The 19376-nt window shown below is 41.1% G+C and overlaps 1 long non-coding RNA gene across 2 annotated transcripts; it reads right to left on the reverse strand.

The window, feature by feature from the left end:
• Nucleotides 1-331: 331 nt before the first annotated feature.
• On the reverse strand, nucleotides 332-16430 carry LOC117505780. Of its 2 annotated transcripts, none has more exons than XR_004559257.1 (2): nucleotides 16420-16430; nucleotides 332-497 (listed from the first exon to the last, which is right to left on the reverse strand). It is a non-coding gene; the product is annotated as an uncharacterized LOC117505780 (long non-coding RNA). The 2 variants fall into 2 exon arrangements; XR_004559258.1 differs by lacking the exon at nucleotides 16420-16430 and adding an exon at nucleotides 667-709 and having other exon boundaries at nucleotides 333-497.
• Nucleotides 16431-19376: the final 2946 nt, after the last annotated feature.

Genomic DNA, 19376 nt, shown 5'->3' on the forward strand with positions numbered 1-19376 from the left:
CATCAAATAGGGAACAGGGGTGAATCGTATGGCATTGTATCGTCAGAATCGCTATATGTATCATACGTATCGCTGGTAGTGTATCGAGGTGTGTATCAATCATTGTCAGTGATGAGATTCACATGCCTAGACTGTACCTATTAGTTAGCTGCATTTCCTTGGTCTTTTGAACCTGTATGAATTATCATGTGTCTGTTCAGGCTGCTCTCATGTCCAAATCTTCGACCACATTCAGAACAGCCAAACTGTTTGTGTCCTGTATGAATTATCATGTGTCTGTTCAAAGTGCCCTTTCGTCCAAACCTTCGACCACATTCAGAACAGACAAACTGTTTTTGTCCTGTATGAATTATCATGTGTCTTTTCAAGATGATCTTTTCTCCAAATCTTTGACCACATTCAGAACAGACAAATCGCTTGTGTCCTGTATGAATTATCATGTGTCTGTTCAGAGAGCCCTTTTCTCCAAATGTCTGACCACATTCAGAACAGCCAAACTGTTTGTGTCCTGTATGCATCATCATGTGTCTGTTCAGAGAGCCCTTTCGTCCAAATCTCTGACCACATTCAGAACAGCCAAATTGTTTTTGTCCTGTATGAATTATCATGTGTCTGTTCAGGTAGCTCTTTTGTCTAAATCTTTGACCACATTCAGAACAACCAAACTGTTTTTGTCCTGTATGAATTATCATGTGTTCTTTTAGGTGGCTTTTTCGTCCAAATCTCTGACCACATTCAGAACAGCCAAATGGTTTCTTTTTTGTCTGAATTGTACTGAGTTTGTTCAGAGTGCCCTTCTGTTTCTGTCTTTTACTCTGATCAGAACAGCTAAATGGTTTTACACTTTCTTGCCTCCCACTGTATTGCTCTGAACTGTTCACGGGTTCAGATGCTTTAGAATAAATCAATTGTGTCCCAGCAATGTTGCAATTGTTCAAACTAATAATAGCTATATTTTCCTGACAGTTAAAACATGACTGAAGTTCTTTGGTCTGTTTCCAGTCATCACTGTCATCAGTGTCAGTTCCAGAAGTGTCTGAACTCTTGCCACTGGTATCTGGTTGTAAATGACTGTTTGGACCTGAGTTGCTGAATGGTTGTGGTCCTCCATCGTCCTCTCCATCAGCTTCTGCTGTCAGTGTTCTGTGTACAGATGAGCTGCTGGCTACAGGCTCAGCCTCTGTGCTCTCATCACTTGGGCTTTGATGAAGCTGTGATGACTCTGGTTTTTCATCATCATTTTCACTCTTCACAGGGACGGCAGTGAAACCAAACTTGGTGAGATCTGCCTCCTCCAGCTGCTGAAGCTGCTGTCCCTGCTGACTTATCCACAGCTTCTCTTCTTCTTTAATGTCCTCCTGGTCAACACTCAGATTCCATTCCTGGTGTTCAGGGAGAGTTTCTTCTTTAATCACCAACAACGGCTGCATGTCTGTAAAGAAACAAATTAACAATAAATGTTAGAACAACACTCATTAAAATAAAGTATCAGAGTGGTGAGTTTGACCTGATGACAGTAAGTTATTGACCTGATGGAACTGATTGAGGTTTCTTCCTGTTAAAAGGGAGTTTTTCCTTCCCACTGTAGCCAAGTGCTTGCTCACAGGGGCTCGTTTTGACCGTTGGGGTTTTACATAATTATTGTATGGCCTTGCCTTACAATATAAAGCGCCTTGGGGCAACTGTTTGTTGTGATTTGGCGCTATATAAAAAAAATTGATTGATTGATTGATTGATTAAGTATTAGAGTATAAAGGATTAGAGACCCTGCAAGGCTTACGACAAATGTGGTTATGGAATCCATTACCTTAGTGGGGAAATTAGTGCAGAAAATCTAAAAACAAAACAATTAAATTAACAATAAAACTGAATCTCTTTTTTTTTATAATTCAGGTTTTTATTGAACTTTTCTTAGGCTTGGTACATGGCAAATTAATCAAGTTTCTCCATACAGGAACAAGTAGTATATAGTACTTACAAAACTGACTCCAGTAACAGACTCCACACATTTGACCCAAAAATAAGTACAAAAAGTTCAAAACAGTGAGTACATGATGATATCCACTGATACTGTCACATATACGTACATACCTACACAACTCCCCATACCTAAAATACCTCGATATACATCATCTAGACATGTTGCTGAGGTATACCGTATTACAGAATCCCACTTGGGGGAAACACAACGGAACCAAAATCATAGTGGGGGTCACTATTTACCTTTATGTAATTCCAAAACCTGTCCCAAAGGGTCAACCCCCCACCCTCCCTGTCATCACTCAGTCTACTCAGCATACATTCATAGGATGGTGCAGTTGCAGTCATTGCACACACACATTCTTTCACTTGTGGAATTACTGATGCCTTCCATTGTCTTAAGATCGACTCAACAACCTGCTGTTGTTGTACCCAATGAAATTACAGAAAAGTTACCTTTGGTTATATTGGGTAACTCTGGACTTGAGGGAATCTCTGCGCCAAGCCAGTCACTTAAAATATTTAGAACCTGAGTCCAGAAGGGTCTAATCAAGACACATTCCCACACACAGTGGAGGAAGGCACCAGTTTCCTTCTTGCATTTCCAACACAAATCATCACCCAAAGGTTTCATCCTATGCAGTCTGGATGGTGTGTAACAGTATCTATGTAATACTTTATATTGTGTGAGTTTAACTCTCGCCTCTCTCACATATTTACCACAATCAGACACACTGTTAATCTCTCCACCAAGGTCCCTCTGCCAGATCATCTTTGACTGATCACAGTCGGCACTGAGAGACGGATTAGCACTTTTATAACACCGTGAGGCTTTTCGTTCACCAAGTGGAAGTTTCATATAATCAATTATCATATTATCAGTAATATTACATGACTTTGAGGTAATGCAACTCCTCATTTGCAAGAATTTCCAAAAAGTTATCTTTTCCCACCAGATCAAATTCCTGCAACAGCTTGTCATATGACAAAAACACCCATCTTCAAATAGATCCTTAATGGTTCTCAGACCCTTAGCGTGCCATTGTTTCCAATACACAGGCTTCATCCCAAGACAGACATCCGGATTATTCCAAGATGATGAATATCTTTGTAGAGTGTGTGTGAGTTTAAACATTTTATGTACTTTGGTCCAAACATCCCTTGAATGTAAAAGTATTGGGTTTGTAATGTTGGACAACCTTTGAGATAATACTTCTATAGGTTGGAAAGGTGAACATATCTCCTTTTCTACCTTCATCCATGCTGTTTCATCTTCTGCAGCCTGCCAGTATCTTGCTACTTTAGCCATCTCAAAAGTAAAATAATACAATCTAAGATCTGGCAGGCCAAGCCCTCCCTTCTCTTTATGTGCAATTTAATTTGTGGTCTTTTCCCAGCCCATAAGAAATGTTTTATTACATCATCCAGTTTCCTAAATATGTTAGATGGTATCTTAATTGGCAGCATCATTGCCACATAGCTGAACTGTGGGACAATTATCATTTTTATAATATTATTTTTTCCCCACAATGTTAGTTTTAGTTTTTACCACTTATCAAAGTTTGTTTTTATCTTTTGAAGTAAAGGGTTAAAGTTTAGTGCCACTATTTCGTCTGTATCCTCAGAGAGGTTGATACCAAGATACTTCATTCCCTGTCGCACCCACTTAAAATTAAACTTTTCCACCATAGATGAAGTACATGATTTGGAGGAGAGGCACTGCCTCAGATTTGCTCCAATTAATGGAGTAGCCTGAAAATTTTGAAACTATTTGATGGTGTGAATCAGGTGTGATAGAGAAGTCAAAGGTTCAGATATTACTGCTAAAATGTCATCAGCGTATAGTAATAATTGATGTTCAGTGTCTCCTCCCCTTTATTCCAGGGTGTGCTCTAACAGACACTGATAGAATCTCTAAAAAGATTATGAACAATAATGGGCCCAGTGAGCATCCCTGTCTAGTTCCCCGGGTCAGATTAAAGAAAGGGGAAATGATTCCATTTGTCATCACTGCCGCCTTGACTTCTTTATACAGAATTTTTATCCATTTAATGAAGTTGGAGTTGAAACCAAAATGAGATAGGGTGGAGAACAGAAATGGGCTTTCTCAGCATCTCAGGAGATAGCAGTTATAGGAGTATTTTGAGACTGACTCAGCCACATTCAGTGTAACAGGAGTCTAACATTATCAGTTGAAGTTCTATTTTTCATGAAACCAACCTGACTGGGATGAATGATGATTGGTAAAACCAACTGTAAACGTGTCCCTAAACATTTTGTAAGGATCCTACAATCAAGATTGAGCAGACTGATAGGTCTAAAATTGGAAGGATCTTGTCAGGAATTTTCAATATATTATCAATTATTAATGTCTTTACTTTGATTTGCTGTCTTTGATTTTGTCTTCATTTGATTTTGTCACGTCTTCCGAAGAGGAAGCAGAGACTGGGGACTCAGAGGCGGACTCATCCATTACCCAGGCCGAAGTCACCAAGGTGGTTAGAAAGCTCCTCGGTGGCAAGGCTCTTGGGGTGGATGAAATCCATCTTAAGTCTCTGGATGTTGTGGGACTGTCTTGGCTGACACGCCTCTGCAACATCGCGTGGCGATCGGGGACAGTGCCTCTGGATTGGCAGACCGGGGTGGTGGTCCCTCTGTTTAAGAAGGGGGACCGAAGGGTGTGTTCCAACTATAGGGGGAATCACACTCCTCAGCCTCCCCGATAAGGTCTATTCCAGAGTAGTGGAGAGGAGAATTCGACCGATGGTCGAACCGAATTCAGGAGGAGCAGTGTGGTTTTCGTCCTGGTCGCGGCACACTGGACCAGCTCTACACGCGCCATAGGGTGCTCAAGGGTTCATGGGAGTTCGCCCAACCAGTCCACATGTGCTTTGTGGATCTGGAGAAGGCGTTCGACCGTGTACCTCTGGGCACCCTGTGGGGAGTGCTACGGGAGTACGGGGTCCGGGGTCCTTTGCTACAGGCTATCCGGTCCCTGTACGCCCGCAGCAGGAGCTTGGTTCGCATTGCCGGTAGTAAGTCAAACCTGTTTCCAGTGCATGTTGGCCTCTGCCAGGGCTGCCCTTTGTCACCGGTTCTGTTCATTATTTTTATGGACAGAATTTCTAGGTGCAGCCAGGGTGTAGAGGGGGTCTGGTTTGGGAACCACAGAATCTCGTCTCTGCTGTTTGCGGATGATGTGGTTCTGTTGGCTTCGTCAAATCAGGACCTTCAGTGTGCACTGGGGCGGTTTGCAGCCGAGTGTGAAGCGTCCGGGATGAAAATCAGCACCTCCAAATCCGAGGCCATGGTTCTGGACCGGAAAAAGGTGCTTTGCCCTCTTCAGGTCGGTGGAGTGTCCTTGCCTCAAGTGGAGGAGTTTAAGTATCTTGGGGTCTTGTTCACGAGTGAGGGACAGATGGAGCGTGAGATCGACAGACAGATCAGTGCAGCATCTGCAGTGATGCGGTCGCTGTATCGGACCGTCGTGGTGAAGAGAGAGCTGAGTAGGGGGGCAAAGCTCTCGATTTACAGATCGATCTACGTTCTGATCCTCACCTATGGTCATGAGATTTGGCTCATGACCGAAAGAACGAGATCGCGAGTACAAGCGGCCGAGATGAGTTTCCTCCGCAGGGTGGCTGGGCGCTCCCTTAGAGATAGGGTGAGGAGCTCGGTCACTCGGGAGGAGCTCGGAGTCGAGCCACTGCTCCTCCACGTCGAAAGGAGTCAGTTGAGGTGGCTCGGGCATCTTTTCCGGATGCCCCCTGGACGCCTCACTGGAGAGGTGTTCCGGGCACGTCCCATTGGGAGGAGGCGCCGGGGAAGACCCAGGACACGCTGGAGGGACTACATCTCTCGGCTGGCTTGGGAATGCCTTGTGGTTCCCCCGGAGGAGCTGGAGGAGGTGTGTGTGGATCAGGAGGTCTGTGTGGCTTTGCTTGAGCTGCTGTCCCCGCGACCCGACTCTGGATAAAGCGGAAGAAAATGGATGGATGGATGATTTTGTCTTTGATCTCATTCTCCATATACACATTTATATACATGTGTTTCAATTATATAATGTGTTTCATTTTGATATTACTCACTGCTAAAGTAGTTATATTCACTACATTGATTGATTGATACATATCTATTCATTATATTCAGTGAACTGTTTACGTAATCGTTAAACTGCTCACAAGGGAACTTTGACTCAGTGAGAGGGCAGACTGTTTTGCTGAGATCATGTTTTTGCTGAGCACAGATGTACGTTTTAATTAACAGTCCAGCCTTGAGCAGAAAGCGGTGTGACCTGCGTATTAGTTCAGGGTTACGCTGTTTACTTCGTGAGACTGGAGGCTTAAAGCCATAACAATTTCATATCGACATGAGACCAGACTGTGTCGCTAACATGTTTTGGTATTTTGTTCTTTCCATACGCTTGTATGTAACTTTATTCTAATAAATATGGGAGGCAGATGGGTGGGGCCTTTCAATCAATCAATCAATCAATTTTTTTTTTTTTATAGCGCCAAATCACAACAAACAGTTGCCCCAAGGCGCTTTATATTGTAAGGCAAGGCCATACAATAATGATGTAAAACCCCAACGGTCAAAACGACCCCCTGTGAGCAAGCACTTGGCTACAGTGGGAAGGAAAAACTCCCTTTTAACAGGAAGAAACCTCCAGCAGAACCAGGCTCAGGGAGGGGCAGTCTTCTGCTGGGACTGGTTGGGGCTGAGGGAGAGAACCAGGAAAAAGACATGCTGTGGAGGGGAGCAGAGATCGATCACTAATGATTAAATGCAGAGTGATGCATACAGAGCAAAAAGAGAAAGAAACAGTGCATCATGGGAACCCCCCAGCAGTCTACGTCTATAGCAGCATAACTAAGGGATGGTTCAGGGTCACCTGATCCAGCCCTAACTATAAGCTTTAGCAAAAAGGAAAGTTTTAAGCCTAATCTTAAAAGTAGAGAGGGTGTCTGTCTCCCTGATCTGAATTGGGAGCTGGTTCCACCGGAGAGGAGCCTGAAAGCTGAAGGCTCTGCCTCCCATTCTACTCTTACAAACCCTAGGAACTACAAGTAAGCCTGCAGTCTGAGAGCGAAGCGCTCTATTGGGGTGATATGGTACTACGAGGTCCCTAAGATAAGATGGGACCTGATTATTCAAAACCTTATAAGTAAGAAGAAGAATTTTAAATTCTATTCTAGAATTAACAGGAAGCCAATGAAGACAGGCCAATATGGGTGAGATATGCTCTCTCCTTCTAGTCCCCGTCAGTACTCTAGCTGCAGCATTTTGAATTAACTTAAGGCTTTTTAGGGAACTTTTAGGACAACCTGATAATAATGAATTACAATAGTCCAGCCTAGAGGAAATAAATGCATGAATTAGTTTTTCAGCATCACTCTGAGACAAGACCTTTCTAATTTTAGAGATATTGCGTAAATGCAAAAAAGCAGTCCTACATATTTGTTTAATATGCGCTTTGAATGACATATCCTGATCAAAAATGACTCCAAGATTTCTCACAGTATTACTAGAGGTCAGGGTAATGCCATCCAGAGTAAGGATCTGGTTAGACACCATGTTTCTAAGATTTGTGGGGCCAAGTACAATAACTTCAGTTTTATCTGAGTTTAAAAGCAGGAAATTAGAGGTCATCCATGTCTTTATGTCTGTAAGACAATCCTGCAGTTTAGCTAATTGGTGTGTGTCCTCTGGCTTCATGGATAGATAAAGCTGGGTATCATCTGCGTAACAATGAAAATTTAAGCAATACCGTCTAATAATACTGCCTAAGGGAAGCAGGTATAAAGTGAATAAAATTGGTCCTAGCACAGAACCTTGTGGAACTCCATAATTAACTTTAGTCTGTGAAGAAGATTCCCCATTTACATGAACAAATTGTAATCTATTAGACAAATATGATTCAAACCACCGCAGCGCAGTGCCTTTAATACCTATGGCATGCTCTAATCTCTGTAATAAAATTTTATGGTCAACAGTATCAAAAGCAGCACTGAGGTCTAACAGAACAAGCACAGAGATGAGTCCACTGTCCGAGGCCATAAGAAGATCATTTGTAACCTTCACTAATGCTGTTTCTGTACTATGATGAATTCTAAAACCTGACTGAAACTCTTCAAATAGACCATTCCTCTGCAGATGATCAGTTAGCTGTTTTACAACTACCCTTTCAAGAATTTTTGAGAGAAAAGGAAGGTTGGAGATTGGCCTATAATTAGCTAAGATAGCTGGGTCAAGTGATGGCTTTTTAAGTAATGGTTTAATTACTGCCACCTTAAAAGCCTGTGGTACATAGCCAACTAACAAAGATAGATTGATCATATTTAAGATCGAAGCATTAAATAGCTGACGGGATGGTTGATGATGAGGGTGAAGCTCGTTCTGCTCTCTCCTGATCAGGAAAAGAAATTCAGTGTCTCCTGCATGATTATTTTTCTGTGTTAACTGAGTTGTTCTTTTCAGTACCAACTCTGAACAACTCAGGGCCCGATCTGCTGCATCTTTACCTGTTTTGGGAATTAGTGAGATTACAGTTTCGTTAAAAGTTGGAGCTACACGACCCCTATCAAATATCTCTTGATACACCCTTTGTAAAACTGGAACAACAATATCTGCAAAGATTTTATAATATTCAACTGGGAGTCCATCATAACCCGGTGACTTCCCATTTTTCATTGAAAAAAATAAAAAAATAATCACTTTTCTTATTTCATCCATGGTTATAGGTGATTCCAGACCAGCTGCTTCCTGCGGTGGGAGCTTAGGTACATCTATATTAAGAAGAAACTTTTTCATGTCTTCTGGTGAGGCACCAGAAGACATGGAGGATGTGTATAACTTCTCATAATACTGTTGGAATATTCTATTTATATCTTTATCATTAACAAATTGCACATCCCCCTGTTTTATAACCGGTATGGTATTAGCAAAATTTTTTTCTTTCACCTGTCTGGCTAATAATTTCTCCATTTTTTCCCCGCTTTCATAAAAGTTTGTTTTCAACCTATAAAGAGCATATTCTGCTTTCTTATTACAGATATCATGTGAAGAGTATTTAAGCTCACAGATTTCTTGAACTTTCATATTAGAGAAGTGTTTTGACAGGCCTAATTCCTTATCTTTTATCTCCTCCTCCAAATCTTTAATTCTGGTAATGTTCTCTCTTTTCTTTTTAGTGGCTTGTGCTATACATTTTCCTCTCATATATGCCTTTGAGGCTTCCCACACAGTGGTTACTTCTTCAGTATGTTCAATGTTAATTTCAAAAAATGTTTTTAAATCTTCTTCCATTGTCTTTTTAAAAGTTGAGTTCGACATCAAGCCAATATTCAGTCTCCATCTGCCTCTGCGTTCAGTTTTCGGATTGGCCTGAATGAACTATTTGACTGGTGTGCGGTCTGTAAGGAAGACTGCCTTTATGTCACAGTCAGCCACGTTATCTGCCAGGGAAGTCCTTATCAGAAAAAAATCTATTCTGGCAGTTTGTGGCAGTGGGAGAAGAAAGTAAAATCCTTTACTTTTGGATTTGTCAGCCTCCATATATCTACTAGTCCTACATCTCTACTCAACATGTGTAGGGCTTCTCTCTCCTTGGTCATGATGGGGGGTCTGAATGTAGTCCTATCCAGTACTGGGTACATAAATTCATTAAAATCCCCAGCTAGGACAATTTCTCCCTCTGCATCTCCTAATATTTTATTCACCCTGTGGAAAAAGTTTGGCTCTCCCTTATTAGGTGCATATATGTTACATAATACAAGAGGCACTCCCTCAGCCACTGCTTCCACACAGACAAGCCTTCCCTCTGCATCCTTAATTTGTTTTAACAAAATGAAACGTACATTCTTGTGGACCAGAATCAGAACACTGTTACGCTTGTTTGAAAATGAACTGTGGAATATTTGTCCTACCCATCCCACTTTAAATTTGGATTATTGGATTATTTGGATTAAGTTGCCTCTACTGGTGGTTGGCTCTCACTGCGGTATTGTATCACTTCCTGTTCCGGAGCACAGCTGTGTTTTTCTGTATCTGTTAGCTGTTTAATCTGCGCAGTTAGATTGATCTAGTTATCTAGATTACGATTTGTTTCCCAGTGTAATCTTTACGTGCCTTAACTAAAGCACTCCTTCTGCTGAATCACCTCTAAATTATTTACACATTATTCACTTTGCGTGTTTTTAGGAATCCGCTAGCTTAGCGTAGCTACTAGCTCTTAGCCGATTTAGCATGGCGGCTTCTCCTGTCTCTCCCGCACTTTTCTGCTCTGGGTGTGAAATGTTTCGTTATTCCTCGGCCTCCTTTAGCAGTAACGGTACTTGTAATAAGTGTAGCTTATTCGTAGCTTTGGAGGCCAGGCTGGGCGAATTGGAGACTCGGCTCCGCACCGTGGAAAATTCTACAGCTAGCCAGGCCCCTGTAGTTGGTGCGGACCAAGGTAGCTTAGCCGCCGTTAGTTACCCCCTGGCAGATCCCGAGCAGCCGGGAAAGCAGGCTGACTGGGTGACTGTGAGGAGGAAGCGTAGCCCTAAACAGAAGCCCCATGTACACCGCCAACCCGTTCACATCTCTAACCGTTTTTCCCCACTCGACGACACACCCGCCGAGGATCAAACTATGGTTATTGGCGACTCTGTTTTGCGAAATGTGAAGTTAGCGACACCAGCAACCATAGTCAATTGTCTTCCGGGGGCCAGAGCAGGCGACATTGAAGGAAATTTGAAACTGCTGGCTAAGGCTAAGCGTAAATTTGGTAAGATTGTAATTCACGTCGGCAGTAATGACACCCGGTTACGCCAATCGGAGGTCACTAAAATTAACATTAAATCGGTGTGTAACTTTGCAAAAACAATGTCGGACTCTGTAGTTTTCTCTGGGCCCCTCCCCAATCAGACCGGGAGTGACATGTTTAGCCGCATGTTCTCCTTGAATTGCTGGCTGTCTGAGTGGTGTCCAAAAAATGAGGTGGGCTTCATAGATAATTGGCAAAGCTTCTGGGGAAAACCTGGTCTTGTTAGGAGAGACGGCATCCATCCCACTTTGGATGGAGCAGCTCTCATTTCTAGAAATCTGGCCAATTTTCTTAAATCCTCCAAACCGTGACTATCGAGGGTTGGGACCAGGAAGCAGAGTTGTAGTCTTACACACCTCTCTGCAGCTTCTCTCCCCCTGCCATCCCCTCATTACCCCATCCCCGTAGAGACGGTGCCTGCTCCCAGACCACCAATAACCAGCAAAAATCTATTTAAGCATAAAAACTCAAAAAGAAAAAATAATATAGCACCTTCAACTGCACCACAGACTAAAACAGTTAAATGTGGTCTATTAAACATTAGGTCTCTCTCTTCTAAGTCCCTGTTGGTAAATGATATAATAATTGATCAACATATTGATTTATTCTGCCTTACAGAAACCTGGTTACAGCAGGATGAATATGTTAGTTTAAATGAGTCAACACCCCCGAGTCACACTAACTGTCAGAATGCTCGTAGCACGGGCCGGGGCGGAGGATTAGCAGCAATCTTCCATTCCAGCTTATTAATTAATCAAAAACCCAGACAGAGCTTTAATTCATTTGAAAGCTTGACTCTTAGTCTTGTCCATCCAAATTGGAAGTCCCAAAAACCAGTTTTATTTGTTATTATCTATCGTCCACCTGGTCGTTACTGTGAGTTTCTCTGTGAATTTTCAGACCTTTTGTCTGACTTAGTGCTTAGCTCAGATAAGATAATTATAGTGGGCGATTTTAACATCCACACAGATGCTGAGAATGACAGCCTCAACACTGCATTTAATCTATTATTAGACTCTATTGGCTTTGCTCAAAAAGTAAATGAGTCCACCCACCACTTTAATCATATCTTAGATCTTGTTCTGACTTATGGTATGGAAATAGAAGACTTAACAGTATTCCCTGAAAACTCCCTTCTGTCTGATCATTTCTTAATAACATTTACATTTACTCTGATGGACTACCCAGCAGTGGGGAATAAGTTTCATTACACTAGAAGTCTTTCAGAAAGCGCTGTAACTAGGTTTAAGGATATGATTCCTTCTTTATGTTCTCTAATGCCATATACCAACACAGTGCAGAGTAGCTACCTAAACTCTGTAAGTGAGACAGAGTATCTCATCAATAGTTTTACATCCTCATTGAAGACAACTTTGGATGCTGTAGCTCCTCTAAAAAAGAGAGCTTTAAATCAGAAGTGCCTGACTCCGTGGTATAACTCACAAAGTCGTAGCTTAAAGCAGACAACCCGTAAGTTGGAGAGGAAATGGCATCTCACTAATTTAGAAGATCTTCACTTAGCCTGGAAAAATAGTCTGTTGCTCTATAAAAAAAAAAAGCCCTCCGTAAAGCTAGGACATCTTTCTACTCATCACTAATTGAAGAAAATAAGAACAACCCCAGGTTTCTTTTCAGCACTGTAGCCAGGCTGACAAAGAGTCAGAGCTCTATTGAGCTGAGTATTCCATTAACTTTAACTAGTAATGACTTCATGACTTTCTTTGTTAACAAAATTTTAACTATTAGAGAAAAAAATTACTCATAACCATCCCAAAGACGTATCGTTATCTTTGGCTGCTTTCAGTGATGCCGGTATTTGGTTAGACTCTTTCTCTCAGATTGTTCTGTCTGAGTTATCTTCATTAGTTACTTCATCCAAACCATCAACATGTTTATTAGACCCCATTCCTACCAGGCTGCTCAAGGAAGCCCTACCATTATTTAATGCTTCGATCTTAAATATGATCAATCTATCTTTGTTAGTTGGCTATGTACCACAGGCTTTTAAGGTGGCAGTAATTAAACCATTACTTAAAAAGCCATCACTTGACCCAATCAATCAATCAATCAACTTTTTTCTTATATAGCGCCAAATCACAACAAACAGTTGCCCCAAGGCGCTCCATATTGTAAGGCAAGGCCATACAATAATTATGAAAAACCCCAACGGTCAAAACGACCCCCTATGAGCAAGCACCTGGCAACAGTGGGAAGGAAAAACTCCCCTCCAACAGGAAGAAACCTCCAGCAGAACCAGGCCCAGGGAGGGGCAGTCCTCTGCTGAGACTGGCTGGGGCCGAGGGAAAAAAACAGGAAAAAGACATGCCGTGAAGGGGGGCAGAGATCGATCACTAATGACTAAATGCAGAGTGATGCATACGGAGCAAAAAGAGAAAGAAACAGTGCATCATGGGAACCCCCCCATAATCTACGTCTAAAGCAGCATAACCAAGGGATGGTCCAGGGTCACCCGATCCAGCCCTAACTATAAGCCTTAGCGAAAAGGAAAGTTTTAAGCCTAATCTTAAAAGTAGAGAGGGTGTCTGTCTCCCTGATCTGAATTGGGAGCTGGTTCCACAGGAGAGGAGCCTGAAAGCTGAAGGCTCTGCCTCCCATTCTACTCTTACAAACCCTAGGAACTACAAGTAAGCCCGCAGTCTGAGAGCGAAGCGCTCTAATGGGGTAATATGGTACTACGAGGTCCCTAAGATAAGATGGGACCTGATTATTCAAAACCTTATAAGTAAGAAGAAGAATTTTAAATTCTATTCTAGAATTAACAGGAAGCCAATGAAGAGAGGCCAACACGGGTGAGATATGCTCTCTCCTGCTAGTCCCCGTCAGTACTCTAGCTGCAGCATTCTGAACCAACTGAAGGCTTTTTAGGGAACTTTTAGGACAACCTGATAATAATGAATTACAATAGTCCAGCCTAGAGGAAATAAATGCATGAATTAGTTTTTCAGCATCACTCTGAGACAAGACCTTTCTGATTTTAGAGATATTGCGTAAATGCAAAAAGGCAGTCCTACATAATTGTTTAATATGCGCTTTGAATGACATATCCTGATCAAAAATGACTCCAAGATTTCTCACAGTATTACTAGAGATCAGGGAAATGCCATCCAGAGTAACGATCTGGTTAGACACCATGCTTCTAAGATTTGTGGGGCCAAGTACAATAACTTCAGTTTTATCTGAGTTTAAAAGCAGGAAATTAGAGGTCATCCATGTCTTTATGTCTGTAAGACAATCCTGCAGTTTAGCTAATTGGTGTGTATCCTCTGGCTTCATGGATAGATAAAGCTGGGTATCATCTGCGTAACAATGAAAATTTAAGCAATACCGTCTAATAATACTGCCTAAGGGAAGCATGTATAAAGTGAATAAAATTGGTCCTAGCACAGAACCTTGTGGAACTCCATAATTAACTTTAGTCTGTGAAGAAGATTCCCCATTTACATGAACAAACTGTAATCTATTAGACAAATATGATTCAAACCACCGCAGCGCAGTGCCTTTAATACCTATGACATGCTCTAATCTCTGTAATAAAATTTTATGGTCAACAGTATCAAAAGCAGCACTGAGGTCCAACAGAACAAGCACAGAGATAAGTCCACTGTCCGAAGCCATAAGAAGATCATTTGTAACCTTCACTAATGCTGTTTCTGTACTATGATGAATTCTAAAACCTGACTGAAACTCTTCAAATAGACCATTCCTCTGCAGGTGATCAGTTAACTGTTTTACAACTACCCTCTCAAGAATCTTTGAGAGAAAAGGAAGGTTGGAAATTGGCCTATAATTAGCTAAGATAGCTGGGTCAAGTGATGGCTTTTTAAGTAATGTTTTAATTACTGCCACCTTAAAGGCCTGTGGTACATAACCAACTAACAAAGATAGATTGATCATATTTAAGATTGAAGCATTAAATAATGGTAGGACTTCCTTGAGCAGCCTGGCAGGAATGGGGTCCAATAAACATGCCGATGGTTTGGACGAAGCAACCAATGAAAATAACTCAGACAGAACAAAGAGTCTAACCAAATACCGGCATCACTGAAAGCAGCCAAAGATAACGATACATCTTTGGGATGGTTATGAGTAATTTTTTCTCTAATAGTCAAAATTTTGTTAGCAAAGAAAGTCATGAAGTCATTACTAGTTAAAGTTAATGGAATACTCAGCTCAATAGAGCTCTGACTCTTTGTCAGCCTAGCTACAGTGCTGAAAAGAAACCTGAGGTTATTCTTATTTTCTTCAATTAGTGATGAGTAGAAAGATGTCCTAGCTTTACGGAGAGCTTTTTTATAGAGCAACAAACTCTTTTTCCAGGCTAAGTGAAGATCTTCTAAGTTACTGAGACGCCATTTCCTCTCCAACTTACGGGTTATCTGCTTTAAGCTACGAGTTTGTGAGTTATACCACGGAGTCAGACACTTCTGATTTAAAGCTCTCTTTTTCAGAGGAGCTACAGCATCCAAAGTTGTCTTCAAAGAGGATGTAAAACTATTGACGAGATACTCTAACTCCCTTACAGAGTTTAGGTAGCTACTCTGCTCTGTGTTGGTATATGACACTAGAGAACATAACAAAGGAATCATATCCTTAAACCTAGTTACAGCGCTTTCTGAAAGACTTCTAGTGTAATGAAACTTATTCCCCACTGCAGGGTAGTCCATCAGGGTAAATGTAAATGTTATTAAAAAATGATCAGACAGAAGGGAGTTTTCAGGGAATACTGTTAAATCTTCTATTTCCATACCATAAGTCAGAACAAGATCTAAGATATGATTAAAGTGGTGGGTGGACTCATTTACTATTTACCCAGCTATCTTAGCTAATTATAGGCCAATCTCCAACCTTCCTTTTCTCTCAAAAATTCTTGAAAGGGTAGCTGTAAAACAGCTAACTGATCATCTGCAGAGGAATGGTCTATTTGAAGAGTTTCAGTCAGGTTTTAGAATTCATCATAGTACAGAAACAGCATTAGTGAAGGTTACAAATGATCTTCTTATGGCCTCGGACAGTGGACTCATCTCTGTGCTTGTTCTGTTAGACCTCAGTGCTGCTTTTGATACTGTTGACCATAAAATTTTATTACAGAGATTAGAGCATGTCATAGGTATTAAAGGCACTGCGCTGCGGTGGTTTGAATCATATTTGTCTAATAGATTACAATTTGTTCATGTAAATGGGGAATCTTCTTCACAGACTAAGGTTAATTATGGAGTTCCACAATGTTCTGTGCTTGGACCAATTTTATTCACTTTATACATGCTTCCCTTAGGCAGTATTATTAGACGGTATTGCTTAAATTTTCATTGTTACGCACATGATACCCAGCTTTATCTATCCATGAAGCCAGAGGACACACACCAATTAGCTAAACTGCAGGATTGTCTTACAGACATAAAGACATGGATAACCTCTAATTTCCTGCTTTTAAACTCAGATAAAACTGAAGTTATTGTACTTGGCCCCACAAATCTTAGAAACATGGTGTCTAACCAGATCCTTACTCTGGATGGCATTACCCTGACCTCTAGTAATACTGTGAGAAATCTTGGAGTCATTTTTGATCAGGATATGTCATTCAAAGCGCATATTAAACAAATATGTAGGACTGCTTTTCTGCATTTACGCAATATCTCTAAAATCAGAAAGGTCTTGTCTCAGAGTGATGCTGAAAAACTAATTCATGCATTTATTTCCTCTAGGCTGGACTATTGTAATTCATTATTATCAGGTTGTCCTAAAAGTTCCCTAAAAAGCCTTCAGTTAATTCAAAATGCTGCAGCTAGAGTACTGACGGGGACTAGAAGGAGAGAGCATATCTCACCCATATTGGCCTCTCTTCATTGGCTTCCTGTTAATTCTAGAATAAAATTTAAAATTCTTCTTCTTACTTATAAGGTTTTGAATAATCAGGTCCCATCTTATCTTAGGGACCTCGTAGTACCATATCACCCCAATAGAGCGCTTCGCTCTCAGACTGCAGGCTTACTTGTAGTTCCTAGGGTTTGTAAGAGTAGAATGGGAGGCAGAGCCTTCAGCTTTCAGGCTCCTCTCCTGTGGAACCAGCTCCCAATTCAGATCAGGGAGACAGATACCCTCTCTACTTTTAAGATTAGGCTTAAAACTTTCCTTTTTGCTAAAGCTTATAGTTAGGGCTGGATCATCCCTTAGTTATGCTGCTATAGACTTAGACTGCTGGGGGGTTCCCATGATGCACTGAGTGTTTCTTTCTCTTTTTGCTCTGTATGCACCACTCTGCATTTAATCATTAGTGATTGATCTCTGCTCCCCTCCACAGCATGTCTTTTTCCTGGTTCTCTCCCTCAGCCCCAACCAGTCCCAGCAGAAGATTGCCCCTCCCTGAGCCTGGTTCTGCTGGAGGTTTCTTCCTGTTAAAAAGGGAGTTTTTCCTTCCCACTGTTGCCAAGTGCTTGCTCACATGGGGTTGTTTTGACCGTTGGGGTTGTTACGTGGTTGTTGTGTGGCCTTGCCTTACAATATAAAGCGCCTTGGGGCAACTGTTTGTTGTGATTTGGCGCTATATAAATAAAATTGATTGAATTGATTAATTGATTAAAGGCAAACATACTGGTAGACCAAGGAATACATCAAAGCGTCAAGTCAGAAAACGTAAAGCAATATGTCTCAAAAATCGAAAATGTACAACAAAACAAATGAGGAACGAATGGGAGGAAACTGGAGTCAACGTCTGTGACCGAACTGTAAGAAACCGCCTAAAGGAAATGGGATTTACATACAGAAAAGCTAAACGAAAGCCATCATTAACACCTAAACAGAAAAAAACAAGGTTACAATGGGCTAAGGAAAAGCAATCGTGGACTGTGGATGACTGGATGAAAGTCATATTCAGTGATGAATCTTGAATCTGCATTGGGCAAGGTGATGATGCTGGAACTTTTGTTTGGTGCCGTTCCAATGAGATTTATAAAGATGACTGCCTGAAGAGACATGTAAATTTCCACAGTCATTGATGATATGGGGCTGCATGTCAGGTAAAGGCACTGGGGAGATGGCTGTCATTACATCATCAATAAATGCACAAGTTTATGTTGATATTTTGGACACTTTTCTTATCTCATCAATTGAAAGGATGTTTGGGGATGATGAAATCATTTTTCAAGATGATAATGCATCTTGCCATAGAGCAAAAACTGTGAAAACATTCCTTGCAAAAAGACACATAGGGTCAATGTCATGGCCTGCAAATAGTCCGGATCTTAATCCAATTGAAAATCTTTGGTGGAAATTGAAGACAATGGTCCATGACAAGGCTCCAACCTGCAAAGCTGATCTGGCAACAGCAATCAGAGAAAGTTGGAGCCAGATTGATGAAGAGTACTGTTTGTCACTCATTAAGTCCATGCCTCAGAGACTGCAAGCTGTTAGAAAAGCCAGAGGTGGTGCAACAAAATACTAGTGATGTGTTGGAGCGTTCTTTTGTTTTTCATGATTCCATAATTTTTTCCTCAGAATTGAGTGATTCCATATTTTTTTCCTCTGCTTGCTATAAAAAAGTAACTGTTACTGACTGCCACAATTTTTTTTCCTGATTTCTTATAGTGTTTCTTAAAGCCAGAAAGTTGCCATTTGAAATGACTTCAGTTTTGTTTCATGTCTGCGATCTGCTTTTTTTCTACAAAATTAAACAACTGAATGAACATCCTCTGAGGCCGGTGATTCCATAATTTTTGCCAGGGGTTGTATATGTTGTTGTCATTAAAAGACTAGCAATAATATTACAGTGGAAAAAGCAGCAAGGTAAATGAGCACAATGGCAAGGCATATTTCAGATTTATATTTTAATACAGAAGGATTTTTTTATCCAAGCATGTATGGGTTCATTAGAGCTTTTAATCAGCTTGAATAGAACTTACAAGGCCTCATTTATAAAAATCCATCGAGAATTATGATGACAGGAAAAAAAAACCATCACAGTAAATGAACAGAATGGCATATTTTCCCCCAAATTTCCACACTTTACATAAAACATTTTTTTTTCTACCCAGACATGTATGGGTTCATTGGAAAGAGCTTTCAAGGGGCTTTAAAACAAGCCTACTTTTATTAAAATCTGTTAACAAATAGCGACAATAGCTTGAGAAAAGTAGCACAGTTTGTCATAATTTCCCCAAATTTCTGCATTTTATATAAAAGATTTTTTTTTCACCCACACATGCACAGGTTCATTGGAAAGAGCTTTCAAAGGGCTTTAGAACAACCCTACATTCATTAAAATCCATTAAGAAAGAGCGATGCTAGTGTGAAAAAGCGGCCAGTTTATTATTTATGATCTGCACATCTCCACCCTTAGCAATGGCGCCTTCCTGTGGTTAGCAACGCTAATAGATTGAGGTTCGTACATCCATTCCAGGTCTATATTTCCACGGGTGTCTCAATTCATAGGGCTAGAGACAAACCCCTTCGCCTTACCCCTTCTTTTAAAGGGGTTGGCGTAGGGGTAGGCCAAGGGGACATGTCAACCCTAACCCTAACCCTGACATGATTTTTTTTTTTTTTCTTTTCGCTGCACTGAGGACGTACACAG

Source organism: Thalassophryne amazonica, unplaced genomic scaffold, assembly GCF_902500255.1.
Source record: "Thalassophryne amazonica unplaced genomic scaffold, fThaAma1.1, whole genome shotgun sequence".
Taxonomy (NCBI): Eukaryota; Metazoa; Chordata; class Actinopteri; order Batrachoidiformes; family Batrachoididae; genus Thalassophryne; species Thalassophryne amazonica.